Raw genomic sequence first — 13,698 nt, 5'->3', positions numbered from 1 at the left:
AAACATGGTGAAGATGCTCTTGGAATGAATCACCTAACCCCTTCACTTTCCGTTAGGGGAAAATGAGGCCCAGAGAGGTCTCTGCACAACCGTATGGGAGCAGGAATGGTTTTTTAAATCCTTTCTTCTGGCTGTGTCTGTTGCTGCTGGTTGTGGCCCCTCTGCAGATCTGCCACCTTGGAGCAGCCTCAGGTCCCCCTTCTCCTGAGCTGTTCCCACAAGGATCAAGACCAAAGCCCTTTCCATATTGGTTTGCTGATAATCATACTAAGTTTGCCCTGCTCTCCCTTGTCTTTGCTGCTTCTCCCACAGAAAGCTAGGCCATAAATGATCCTCCACAAACTGGAGACATTCAGTGCCCTGAGAGTTTACTTGAAATGACATTCAACCAGTTACCTTTAGGTCAAGTCTGATTCCTGGTGACCGCATGTGTGTCAGAAGAGAACTGTGCTCCACAGGGCTTTCAATGGCTGATTTTTCAGTAGATCCCAGGCCTTTCTTCTGAGGTGCCTCTGGATGGACTTGAACCTCCAACCTTTCGGTTAGCATCAGAGCACTTTAACCCTTTGTACCACCAAAAAAGAAAAAAAAACAGTTGCCATCAAGTCGATTCCGACTTATAGTGACCCTATAGGACAAAGTAGAACTGCCCCATAGGGTTTCCAAGAAGTGGCTGGTGGATTTGAACTGCCAACCTTTTGGTTAGCAGCCCAACGCTTAACCACTGTGCCACCAGGGCTCCCAAGGGCCTCCAAAATGACACTTAGGTACCCACAAATGGTTTTGTTGGCATCTAAGAAGCTGCTGGCATTTTGTTGACTTTTCTACCAACAGAAACGTAACTACATTTCCTTTCTTCTATCCTCCTTTTCTTATCTCACTCCTTTCTCTTCTCCTTCCTTCTTCATTCAGCCACTACTGAATGACTACTTGTGGAAAGGCCCTATATTTTCTTGGCACTGGAGTCTTGAAGGTCATGTGGGCGTGGTCCTTCTGTCAGAGGGAGGCAGGTGAGTCAGAGGGTCAGTCTGGAGGCCAGTCACTGACCAGAGCTGGGATAACCCATTGGGTAAGTGCTGCCATGGAGGGAAGATCTTGGGCACAAGTTGCAGTCCAGCAGTCCGAGGCCAAACCAGATAGGCAGATATGTTTTGACTGGCACACCAAGTTTTTAAAATTTTTTAATTAGTTTCCAAATTACAAATTTTGGAGATTTCACATAAGCCAGTGAAATTTTCAACTTCTCTTGAAAACTTCTGGAGATGAGTAATAGAGTCCATATTTCTAAACGGCACATAGGTGTCTCCTCAGCTGATGGGCACAAGGTCCCCAGTTCTCCCAGTCTCCTCCCAGCTGCCTCACTCACTGGTATTACCTGCTGGTTTCCATAATGTCTGAGGTTGGGACCCCAGCACAGAGGAGGCAGGGAGTGCTGGCTTTCTCAAGAAGAGAGGGAGGGAGCTGGGACAGCACCACAGAGAGCCAGGCCTGAAGTATGAGCTCAGCAGAGGCCTGCTAGGATGAGGCACAGCATATGCAAAGGTATGGCGGCAGGGATCATGCAAGTATGGAATTTGGAAAAAGGATCTCACAATTCCAATCATGAACCTTCCCTGTCTTCGTGTACTATACTTAGTAATCCATAAGGGAATGGGGGGGGGGGTGACATTTGGCCACAAAAATTGGAGAATTCTTAGTTCTTGCTAAGCCCTTGGCTTTGATTCACCATCTTCTGTCTTGGTTGCTGTATCAGTTTCCTGAGGCTGCTATAATAAATTATCACAAACTTGTTGTATTGAAACAATAGAAATTTATTTTCTCTCAGTTCCAGAAGTTAGAAGTCTGAAATCATTATCACTGGACCAAAATCAGGGTGTCTTCAGGGCCATGCTCCCTGTAAAGGCTCTACAGGAGAATCCGTTCCTTGCATCTTCCAGCTTCTGGTGGCCCCGAGCATTCTTTAGCTTGTGGCCCCATCGCTCCAGAGCTTGGCTGCTAACCAAAAGGTCAGCAGTTTGAACCCACCAGTGGCTCCTTGGAAACCTTATGGGGCAGTTCTACGGCAACGGATTTTTTTTTTTTTTTTTTTTTTAGTCACATTGCCTTCTCTTCTGTGTCAAATTTCTCTCTGCCTCTCCCTTATAAGGACACTTGTGATTGCATTTAGAGCCCATTCAGATAGTCCAGGATCATCTCCCCATCTCAAGATCCTTAATTACATCTGCAAAGATACTTTTTCCATATAGAGGACATTTACAGGTTCATGGGATAAGGACGTGATCTCTTTGGGGGGCATTATTCAGCCTACTACAGTTGGATTCTTGCTTGCATGTACCTTTTCCAAGAACAGCCCATGCTGCAAATCCCAGATGCTTAAGTCTTGGCACCAGGACTTTGGCCAGAGGCCCCCCAGCCCCCACCCCCATACAGTATTTGTCCTTTTGTGTCAGACTTATTTCACTCAGCATAATGTTTTCAGGGTTCATTCATGATGTGGCATGTATCATCCATTGTATGAATATACCACATTTTTTGTTTATCCATTCATCCGTCGATGGACATGTAGGTTGTTTCCACCTTTTGACTATCGTGAATAATGCTGCAATGAACCTTGGTGTATCGATGTTTGTCTGAGTCCCTGCTTTTAAGTCTCTTGGGTATATATACCTAGGAGTGAGATTACTGGGTCATATAGTAATTCTATGTTTAACTTTTTGAGGGACCACGAAACTGTGACTGTACCATTTTATAATCCTACCAGCAATGAATGAGGAGGGCTGTCTTCTTTATAGTTAGCAAAATTAGCTTAAAAAGGCAGACTAACCTGAAGTCACAGACAATTTTGAGAGAAAGTCCTGAAGATAAATTCAGTGTGAAAACAAGTAAGCAATTTGCAATTTGATCTGATCAACTGCCTCATTCTAATTTTGAAAGGAAAATTTTCTCTTTCACTGAACAAATTACTTGTACCTTTTTTTAATAGCCAAATTTTGACGGTTAAAACCTTTTTATTTTTCCTTGAAAGGTTTTCTTTTAATAAAATTTAGAGTATAGGCTGCTTCTCACTTTGCTCTTGGTGAAATCCTAAAAAGACAGGGATGCTAGGAACTTTTCTATTAAAAATAGAAATGCCTTGTCCACGTTTACTACTGGAAATAGAGTCTCCTGTTATCTCACGGATTCCAACGGGGCTGTGACTTTAGCTCATGGAGCCTCAAGGAGGCCTGACACAGGATAAGGCTGTCCCCAGAGGAGCCAGGTTCCCCTCCTGATCCTGAGCCCTGTGCCTGGTCCAGTCCACTCAGAAGCCCCTGGCCAGGCCTGCAGACCCCTCTGCCTTTCTGTGAGAACTTGGCTGTGGGACCACACACTTCCAGTGCCTCTGCCTTTGTTCTTGTTTCTATGGAAAGGAAACAGGAATCGTCATCCCCATTTCATAGACAACGTGGCATTCGTCAGTCTGCGCCAGTGAGGTTGAGTCAGTGAGGATCAGACAGCCAGAGGCAGCTGGCCCCACGCTTCCTCAGCAGCCCTTGTCATTGGCTCAGTGGCCTCCCAACACCTGAGGGCCTCACCTCAGGAGAATAGACCCACCCCAACCCCCACTCCAACACACTACACACACATATATACACACTCATTCACACACCACACACACATCACATACACTCACACACACACCACACGTAAAAGAATTTTATGAGCATTCCTTGAGGCAGAAATCTAACTTGGCCTTGTTCTTCTGTCTGGGGAGGGAATAATCCAATTTGAGTTTAAGCATAATATCTAATCTCTATTAGGTTCGTGGACTTAACTGGTTAGCCCCTTTAATTCTCAGAAACAGTGAATGGAAAGAGCGGCCTCTGTCTGTGGAGGGTCCCAGCCTGGGGTGGGCAGTGATGTAACTCCCACGGAGTGAGCCCCTACTCTCTGTGATGTACAGGACTGTCCACCCACACCCACAGGTCAGCAAGAGCACTGTTGTCATTGCCATTTTACACAAGGAAGCTAATGCTCGGGGAGATGGAGAGCTTTTACGAAACTACACAAGCAGAATCAGAATGTGAACTCCAACTTGCCCACTGTGAGATTGACTTTCTTTCCTTATCTCCTGACAGTATCCTCCAGGTCCCAAACAACCCCCCGCCCCCCAAGCTCCCTCTCCAGGAGTTGTAGAGAAGATTTCAGTTGTCAGTGACCCAGCCTGCTCCTAGTTCTGGCCTTTCCACTAGCTGGCAAGGTGTCCAGGGGACATCATCTCCATGATTTGGTCAGTGTCATCCTCTGTCACCTGAGCTCTAAGAGGCCCCTGCCTGCGACGACATGCCACGGTGGCCTTGTGGTCCTGAGTTCCTGTATGATCTCTTGAGCCTTATGCTGTGGGAATGTTAGAGTCACCAGCCCTCCAAGGTGAGCTTGGCCATGGGGCCCTGGGCCCCTCTCAAACGTCTGTCTTTGTCTTGCATTGTGTCTGTATCATCTAGAGTCCCTGGAGTTTATCTCTGTCTCTCTCCCTCTGGAGCCTTTCCCCACTCGCTTTCCCCATCAAATTTTTTTCCCCATAGTTTTAAGACCCTGACAAGCTGTTTGGGAGCTCTGGGTGCCAGGGTGGGGCATGTGGCTGAGCTGAGGCTGGATGCACTGGGGCAGCCTTTGCCCTGGGGCTGGGCATTTCTCCAATCATCTTGGCCCTCCTGCCTGTGGGAGGGGTACTTGATCCCAGTGCTCTGTTCCCACAGGTTTAGAGGTGCTCCTTTTGTTTAACAGATCTCAAGGATTCTAGATATCAGACCTTCCACTAAGTCTCCCTTTTTAGGTCCCCCTGGCCCCTGCAGGGCTGTCATCCCCGACCCACTGTGGGGTTCTGAGGAGCCCGCAGCACCTCCTCATCCAGGCCCTCTGGATACTCCTTCGGGCTTCACTTCCTGCCTTTCCTCCATCTACTTTCGTCCTCTGGGATTTTGCTGGAATTCCTTCTCTGCAATGTAGTATCCTGCCCTGCTGATTGCACCTTCCCCCAGGCTCTGGGATGTTGTGGGTCTATACTTCTTTTATTCTTTGACTGCCATTTCTGTGAGGTCTCTGAAGGAAAGGAGAAGAGAGGTGTGTGGTCTGTCCACCATTCTGGGTATTTCAGGCTTTATTCTTCTCCCCTGCTCAGTTGCACCTTTCTTTCTTTTGGTTAGCTAACACTAGGCAGAATCTGGAGTGGGGAGCTATCTCTCTTAGGCCCAAGGGGCCATCCTGGAGCAACCCTAAAAGGCCCTGCCCAGTCCGTGAAATGTGCAGGCTGGCGTGGTGCTTGGACCCATCTTGGCCCTCAGCTGATCCCACAGTAACTCCCAAGGCCCCGCCTGGCTTACTGGAGCCCCCAGGGCCCAATTTCTAGAGACAAACGAGCTTCTAGGAGTAGGATGCTAAGAGCTGGTCAGGTACACTTGTGTAGGTGTGTACATAGAGATGACGTGAATGGTGGTCACAGCTATATGGGTGGCCCGGGTGCACCACACTCAACTCTCCACACCTCACAGCTCTCTTCAGGGCCCTGCCTTTCCCTGTCCTTATGCAACCTGGGAGCCTGTCAGAGTAAGATTCTGTAGGGACACAAAGGCAGCTTATTCCCCAGCCTAAGGTGGGCAGGGGTGTCCGCTCAAAGTCATTTGCATACCACCTTCATAAACGTTACCATACTCCTTATAACTATATTTACATAACGTTTTAAAAATTGACTCAACTTTCCACCTCAATAAGTTTGTCTCCCCCTTGGGACACTGGAATCACTTGCCATAAATAGAAGATAACTAAAAAACACACTGGCCAAGGAAAATGAAGTGTTGTTATTTTATTTCTGATGAATAAGGTTGCTCATGAAATCTCTAGACCTGGTACCTGTCCCCTCTTGGCTCTAAAAGGAGATTTCCCAGTGTAAGAAGAGGTATTAAAGAAAGAGTAGTACCCAATGGAGACTTTCTTTTTTACTTACTCAAAAGGACTGAGAGAGAATTAGAAAGGGAAAGACTTCCCCTAAGTGCTCTGGTGTCATTTACTGCCTTGTTTTCAGCTCACTTAAAATCCTGTCCCGTGCTCCTGACACCTCTCCTGCTCTTCCAGCAGCTCTGGGATGGAGGTGAGTAAGTGGCAGCAAATCAAGGTAGAAAGTGGCAGATACCCTGAAAGAGGGATGCTGAGAAACTGTCAGGGCCAAGGGGAGGCTAAGGAGACATGACAACTAAATGTAATGTGGGATCCTGGATGGGATCCTGGGACAGAAAAAGGACATTAGGGAAAAATCGAGGGAATCTGAATAAACTGTACATTTGAGTTAATAATCATGTATTCATATTAGTTCATTAACTGTAACAAATGTATGCAAGATGTTAATAATAGGGTAAACTGTGTGTGTGAACTCACTGTACTATCTTCTCAATTTTTCTATAAAGCTAAAACTGCTTTAAAAAATAAGATCTGTTAATAAAAGAGGAGCTCTGGTGGCATAGTCGTTAAGTGCTATGGCTGCTAACCGAAAGGCCAGCAGTTCAAATCCACCAGCTGCTCCTTGGAAACCCTATGGGGCAGTTCTACTCTGTCCTATAGGGTCACTATGAGTCAGAATCAACTTGACAGCAACGAGTTTGGTTTTTTGGTTTTTGTTAATAAAAAGGCAAGGAAATGAAAAAAGGAGTTCAGAGGAGGGAAAGGGTATTTTCAGTTAGGGGGACAGAGGAAGCTCATGGGAGAATTGCCATGGGGGTTTAGGAGGATTGCGCCAGACTGAAGCCACCCCACAGTAGTGAATCCCAGAGGTCGGATGCTGCAGGGTGGGTGGGGAACAAAGGTGGGTCAGACTGAACAGACAGCTGTGTCCCATCAAGGGAAAGGTTGAGGCCAGGATGAGCACTGTGGGCACTGGGGGGCGGAGAAGCATCTGGGGAGGATGCCAGCCTTGCTGTGGTTACCTGGGCCTTGGTAGAGAGGGGGAGAAAAGGAGGAGAAAGGAGATGGAAGCAGGAGTGTTCCCGCGGTGGGGGTTGGAGGCTAAGGAGGCAGGGGAGGGATGTGTCAATGTGCCAGCACCTGGCCTGGACCTGGCCAGAGGAGACTCTGAGTTTTGCCCATCAAGTTGCCAGCTGGGCATGTCCCTGCGGGCCGGGTCCTCTCTGTGCAAGCTATTTCTCACCCCTTGGAGCAGGATTCTAAGGCAGATAAGTATGCTGATTTGGGGGACAGCTGCGATGAGCTTGGGCCTGAATCAGTTAGACCTGAGTGTGAATCACTAAAGTCTTTGCTTCTCATAGTCTCAGATGCCTCATCTGTACCCCAGTCTCTGGGCACAGGGCGTTGTGAGGATTAGATGAGATAAGATATAGAGTTTGGCTCATGGTGGTGGTGGCAGTGGTGGTCTACTCCAAAGTCCATCCAGCAGAGTTCTGGGATCCTGCCCTGGGACCTGCTTCCTTTGTCTAGAAGGCTCTTCTCATTCACAGTCCTGGGATCATTGCAGTGCGCAAGGTTGGGGGAGGTTGTGCTGGGGGACATAAGCCTTTGTTCTTGCATGTCATGGAGTTAAGGTTGAGAACTGGCAGTGCCACGCTGCAGTTGTGAAAGGGGCTGATACTCAGGGGACCTTGAACTCAGCGCCACCCACTTCCCCTGACTTTCTCCTATTTTTTTCTAACTCTCCCTCCCCCTACTCCCAACTCCTCATGTAACCACTAATCTTTTGTCTCAATAGATTTGCCTATTCATACTTCATATAAGAGGGTTCATACAATATTTGTCCTTTTGTGTTGGACTTACTTCACTTGCATAATGTTTACAAAGTTCATCCATGTCGTAGTATGTGTCAGAACTTCACTTCTCTTTATGTGTGAGTACTATTCCATTGTATGTATATACCACATTTTGTTTCTCCATTCGGCTGTTGATGGTCTCTTGGGTTGTTTCCACCTTTTGGCTGTTGTGAATAATCCCCTGACTTTCTGACCCTCTTGCTCGCACTGTGGGTTCCAGCAGACAGATCTGCTTGCGTGTGGCTGAGTATGGCCATGTCCCAGATCCAACTCAAAAACCACCTTTTCTGACCGCCCCTATTCATCCATCCATTCATTCCTTCATTCAACAAATAATTATTGACACCCAAAACGGGCAGGCCCTGGGTTAGGTGCTCGGGATGCAGCTATGGATAACACAGATAAAGAAGACAGATGTAGTCCCTGTCCTCATACAGGGACAATCCAGTGGGGAGTTGACAGAAGACAAGGAAGCAAGTGCTGTATAGCAACCAAACAGAGCTATGTGGCTTAAAACAACAAAAAGGGAAAAGGCCTACGTTAGATTGAGTAGGTGGTGAACTTTCAGCTGAAATCTGCAGAATGAGCCAAAACCACCTTTGCAGAAAGCCAGCCAGGGAGCTCTCTGCCTCCACCCCAGCGGGAAGCTCTTTCCCCACCTCTCAGCTCCCAGCCCCTCTGCCTGCACACCCCCTGTATCGTGCCCTGTGTATCGGGCCCTGTGCATCGTACCCTCACCCTTTGAAGCCCCCTGACAGGTAAGCTCATCCATCCTGCCACCGTGCAGCCCCCAGCACAGTGACAACGACCCTCATGGGCTGAAGAAGTTGTGTCAGATGAATTAAATCCTGATCAAAATGCAGCCAAATCACACATTTGATTTAACCTTCATTTCTGCATGCAGAAGGCCAAGAGGAAATAATGGTGAAATTGTACTGTTGTCCCCATGGTTATATTTAGTGACAGCAATTTCTTGAGGGCTTGTTGTATGCACTTGCTGCATTTAGGCCTCATTTCCCCTGTGGGGTAGGCACTTACTTCTCTACCCCGTTTTATTTTAACAAACACTTCCTATGTGGCAAACACTATTCTGTGTGCTTTACAAAGAAACTGGGTGAATTCTCATAACAATCCTATGAAGCAGATACTACCATCACCCTGTTTTACTGATAGGGAAAGCGAGGTACAGAGGGGTTGGGTAACTTGCTTGAGGCCACACAGAAAGCAAAGGACAAAGGCAGGCTTTGAAATTGGGTATCTGGTGCAGGCTCCATGCTTTAGCCACCATGCTTGGTGCTTCTTGCTAAATCACACGGCTAGTGAGTGGTAGTGGGTGGAGGCAAACGCAGGTGGTATGACCCTGAGCCTGTCTTTTACTAATTTTTGGAAGGTGTGTGTGTTCAGGTGGTGTTTTCTCCCTTCTTGTGGCTGTTGTTCCTCCAGATGAGCTGGGCTGGGCAGCCACAGTGAAGTCCAGTTGGGCCCACTCAGCTTAAGAGGACGAGGGGCAGAAGGGCCCCGCCAGCATGGGGCTGGCGTCTAAGTTACTGCAAAGGGAAGGACGATGGCCTTGGCACATCAGATGGGGATGGAGGGTTATGGTGCCATCCCCTGGGAAAGCAGAGATCGGGCCAAAAGTCCAAGGCTCCACATCAGGCTTCTTGTCCCTGGAAGCTCTCATGCCCTCTCAGAGAGCACCAGATGTAGCCCAAAGAGATGTCTGTGCCTGCAGGAAATCAGGGTGAGCAAGGGCCATATTGCATTTGCCACTCTCCAAACAGTTCATCCCCATCAACCCTCTTTGTCCCTTGGCCAGGACGTTTCCCCTTCTGATAGGAATGAGTCTTTTCTTACTTAGGTTTTGGCTAGCTAGCTAGTCAACTATCATGTATCCAGCATGATCTAATTAAATATAGTGTCACATGGTAAAATATTATCTACTGACATGTGGCAACATGTTGTAAGCCTGAAAAGAGGACACAGTTTCTACCCTTTGCCCAGTGCCCTCTTCAGAGGCAACCACTACCCCGTGAGTCTTGGGTGTCCTTCCAGAAATATTCTATACACTTCATCTCCTACCTTGCATAGTTTACCCACTGTTCTGCAAGCTGCCTTTTTCACTGGGCACTGACACATCTTGAAGATTTAGGTTGCTTTCCAAGAGGACACACAGGTCTCTTTTCTCCGGAGGACTGCCTGCTGGAGGTCCCACTGGGAAGCCACGCCATCATTTACCCTGCCAGGCACCAGGCTGTCTCCAGTCTTTGGCTACCACAGGCAATGCTGCATACAATGTACCCTTACTATCGGCAGACTCTGTGTTTGCGAATTCACGTACTTGCTAAAATTTATTCGTGATACCAAAAGTAATACATGCAGCACTTTCGGGGTCATCCTTGGACTGTGCAGAGCTGTGAAAATTTGAGTTGCCTGAAACACACATTCCCAGCTGAGGTTGAGCAAGGCAATGCTCTGCCTTCTTGTTTCAGCTCTCATACTCTAGACAAGTGTCCTTTTCATGGTCTATTTAGTGCCACAGTTTTCACATTTTTGAGGTTTTTTTTAGTTGTTGTTGGTGGTGAATTTGCTGTTTAAATAGTTCCCAAGCCTGTCTAGAGCCCCTGAGCACAAGAAGGCTGTGATGTGCCTGGTGGAGAAAATCAGCTTTGCTCAGGCTGAGTTCTAGTGCTATTGGCCATGAGTTCAATGGTAATGAGTCAACAATAGGGTACATCCAGAAAAAGAGAGAGGAAATTCATCAATCTGTACATGAGGCCACTCCAGAAAAGTGATAGAGTAGCTTCTGTAACACATGATGAAGCTATGAAAGAAATGGGAAAGCAGTTAAATTTGTGGATTCAAAAGAAGATGACAACAAATTTTAAAAAGAGTGGTAGACAGCAATTTTGTGAGGCTGAAAGCTGAAGAAATCTGTGGTCACATGACCCAGGATCAGGCAAATGTTAAGCCTTTCACAGCTAATACTTGATTATGAACAAATGCTGCAAATAATTATTTGTAAGAAATGTATATTAAATACAGTGTCTTTAGACAGAAACACACATAAAACAAGGTTATGTATTGATCAGTACGGAGCCCTAGTGACGCAGTAGTTAAGCACACGGCTGCTAATCGAAAGGTCAGCAGTTTGAACCCACCAGCTGCTCCATAGGAAAGAAATGTGGCAACCAACTTCTGTAAAGATTATAGCCTTGGAAACCCTATGGGGGCAGTTCTACTCTCTCCTATAGGGTCACTATGAGTCAGAATCGACTTGACAGCAATGGGTTTGATTTGGTTTATATTGATCAGTTGACCAAAGTATTGCGACCAGAGGCTCACGGGAACCTTACCCTGTATTTCCCCTGAAGCAATGGCTCAGTGTTCACTTATTCAGTGTTCATGGTAACTTTATGGAACATAATTACTGAATAATGAGAATCAACTGTACACATGTCCTTATTGTACATATGCACATACATCTCTACAAAGATATCTGTTGGATAAAGTCTTAGAAGTGCAACAGCTCTGGTAAAAAATGTACACATTTTAAATTTTGAGAAATTGCCAAACTGCCTTCCTAAGAGGGTGCGCAAATTTAAATTCTCCCTAATGTCAAGCTGTTTGATCTTTACTGACTTCAGAGGTAAAAAATTGATTCTCATCATAGCTCTTATTTGTGGATGGAATGGTTCCAAAAGGGAATTCCAGTGTGAATAGAAAGAGAACTTCCTGGAAAAGCAGCTTTATTTTATTTTACTTTGTTTTTAAATAGTAGGAACATGATGTAAATACTGATTTGCTCACTTCATCTCAGTAGAGTACAGGGAGAATATAGCCAAAAAGGTAAGCTGTGAAAAGGAGACAGTGCTTAGTTAATGAAAGAAAGTATTGAATAGATGTTGGTATGCAAGAGATTTTGTGTTTAAAATTAGTTTTATACCTTCTTGGCCAAAGAGTTCTAGAACCTCTTCTTGGCAACCCTCCTCATTGCAGTAATCTTCCAAGCTGTGGCCCCAAGTGGCTGCAGAGCCTCTCAGCTGGGTGTAGGCCCAAATCATTTGTCCCGAAGACAAAGACCTTTTAACTATCCAGGCCACCAGGGGCCTTGGTGGCAACTCCCCAAGGAAGCTGTTCTGAGTCTGTGGAGTCAGAAACACCACACAGAACATATGTGCCTAATGTGAGTTAAGATGTTTGGCCCAGAGGGAGGGGAATAGCAAAGTTAGAGAGAACAAAACCAAAGAGTACTCTCATAAAAAACATTTCAGATCTAAAATCTTTTTTAGAGTTGGTGATCATTACATATCTGGGCCTTTGCATCATCCATGATGGGTGTGAACCCCCCTCATTGAGGTGCAGGTATAATTCTAGAACAATTCTCAGGATGTCAGGGAATCTAGGACTACAAAAATGTACAAATATACCAGAAAAAAAAAAAAGGTAGTACAAAAATGATCTATTAAATTGCTCCATTCCTCACTTGACTACTCCTATAGCTATATGGCCTTTGAATTTATTGGAATTTGACTATGCCCTACCACTCTCCCCCAGGGAACTTTCTGATTTTTGTAGAAAAATCAATGTTATAAATTTTCTTACCTAACCATAGAGGGTGATGATGGTTGGACAACTCTGTAAATCTACTAACAACCATTGGGTTGTACGCTTTAAGTGGGTGAGTTTTATGGTATGTGAATTATAAATGTGTTTAAAAATGTTTTTAATGTTCACATTAAGAGAAACTTTCTGTTTTTTTGTTATAAGTAAGGGGACAAAAATACACTCCCAGATTTGTTTTAGTTTGAAGTTGAGGATAAAACGTGAGCTCCTCAAAGGCATAGACTTTCTGCAGGCCTGCAGAGGCGGTGCCTTCCGCTGGGGAAGCAAGTACCTCATCCCATGTGGAAGGGCCTGAACTGCACACTCATCCTTTACAGTCCGCATTGCTCACCTGACCAGAAGTCAACAAAACCAAAAAACACCAAATCCATTGCCATCGAGTTGATTCTGACTCATAGTGACCCTATAGGACAGAGTAGAACTGCCCCACAGGGTTTCCAAGGAGCTGCTGGTGGATTCGAACTGCTGACCTTTTGGTTGGCAGTCGAGCTCTTAACCATGGTGCCACTAGGGCTCCAGAAGTCAACATGGAAGACAAAATAGCTTACAGTCGGAATTACCCTTGGCCATTTTTATAACAAAATGTCTGTACCTGCTCAGAAAGCCCAGTATCCATGATGTGCCTTCATAAGTGCATACAAATATGTAATGTGCACAGTATGCAAGAATGCAAAATATAATTTACAGCGTTATTTAAATTACTCTATCTCCTATTTTTTTGATTGTGTATAGATGAATTTTAGTAAGATAAATGTTCATATGATATAACCCTACTAACTGTTTAGGAAAATAACATTCATTTAATTGAAGCTTAATCATTCATTCAGATATACTACATTGACTTGAATCTAATCTACTTAACAACTGGAGATATTGCGGGTGGTTTAACTGTGTAATCTTGGTCAGCCCTCGATTATCTGCGGGCAGGTTGTGTCCTCTCTGAGGTTCAACTTTAGCAAATTATTAGTAGAGGGGGGCCTAGTAGAAGAATTGGGTCCTGTTACAGAAAAATGTAATCAGAGAAATAAACCTTCTGTTAACAATCACAGTATTCATCCCGGTGGCAGTGCTGCCCCATGGTTAGGAGCATATATTCTGAAGTCAGGTGTCCGGGGTTCCACTCCTGACCATGCCATCTACCAACTGTGAGACTAGGCAAGCCACAGCCTCCCTAGGCTTCTGTTCCCAGAAGAGGAAGAAAAGGGCAATGGCAGGACCAACCTCTGAGGCTGTTGAGAGGTTTGATGGACATCTGCTTAGAACGTGACCCAGTGCCTGGCACACA

The sequence above is a fragment of the Trichechus manatus genome, unplaced genomic scaffold (assembly GCF_000243295.1).
Source record: "Trichechus manatus latirostris isolate Lorelei unplaced genomic scaffold, TriManLat1.0 scaffold00181, whole genome shotgun sequence".
Classification (NCBI taxonomy): domain Eukaryota; kingdom Metazoa; phylum Chordata; class Mammalia; order Sirenia; family Trichechidae; genus Trichechus; species Trichechus manatus.
This window is presented reverse-complemented; position numbering follows the sequence as displayed.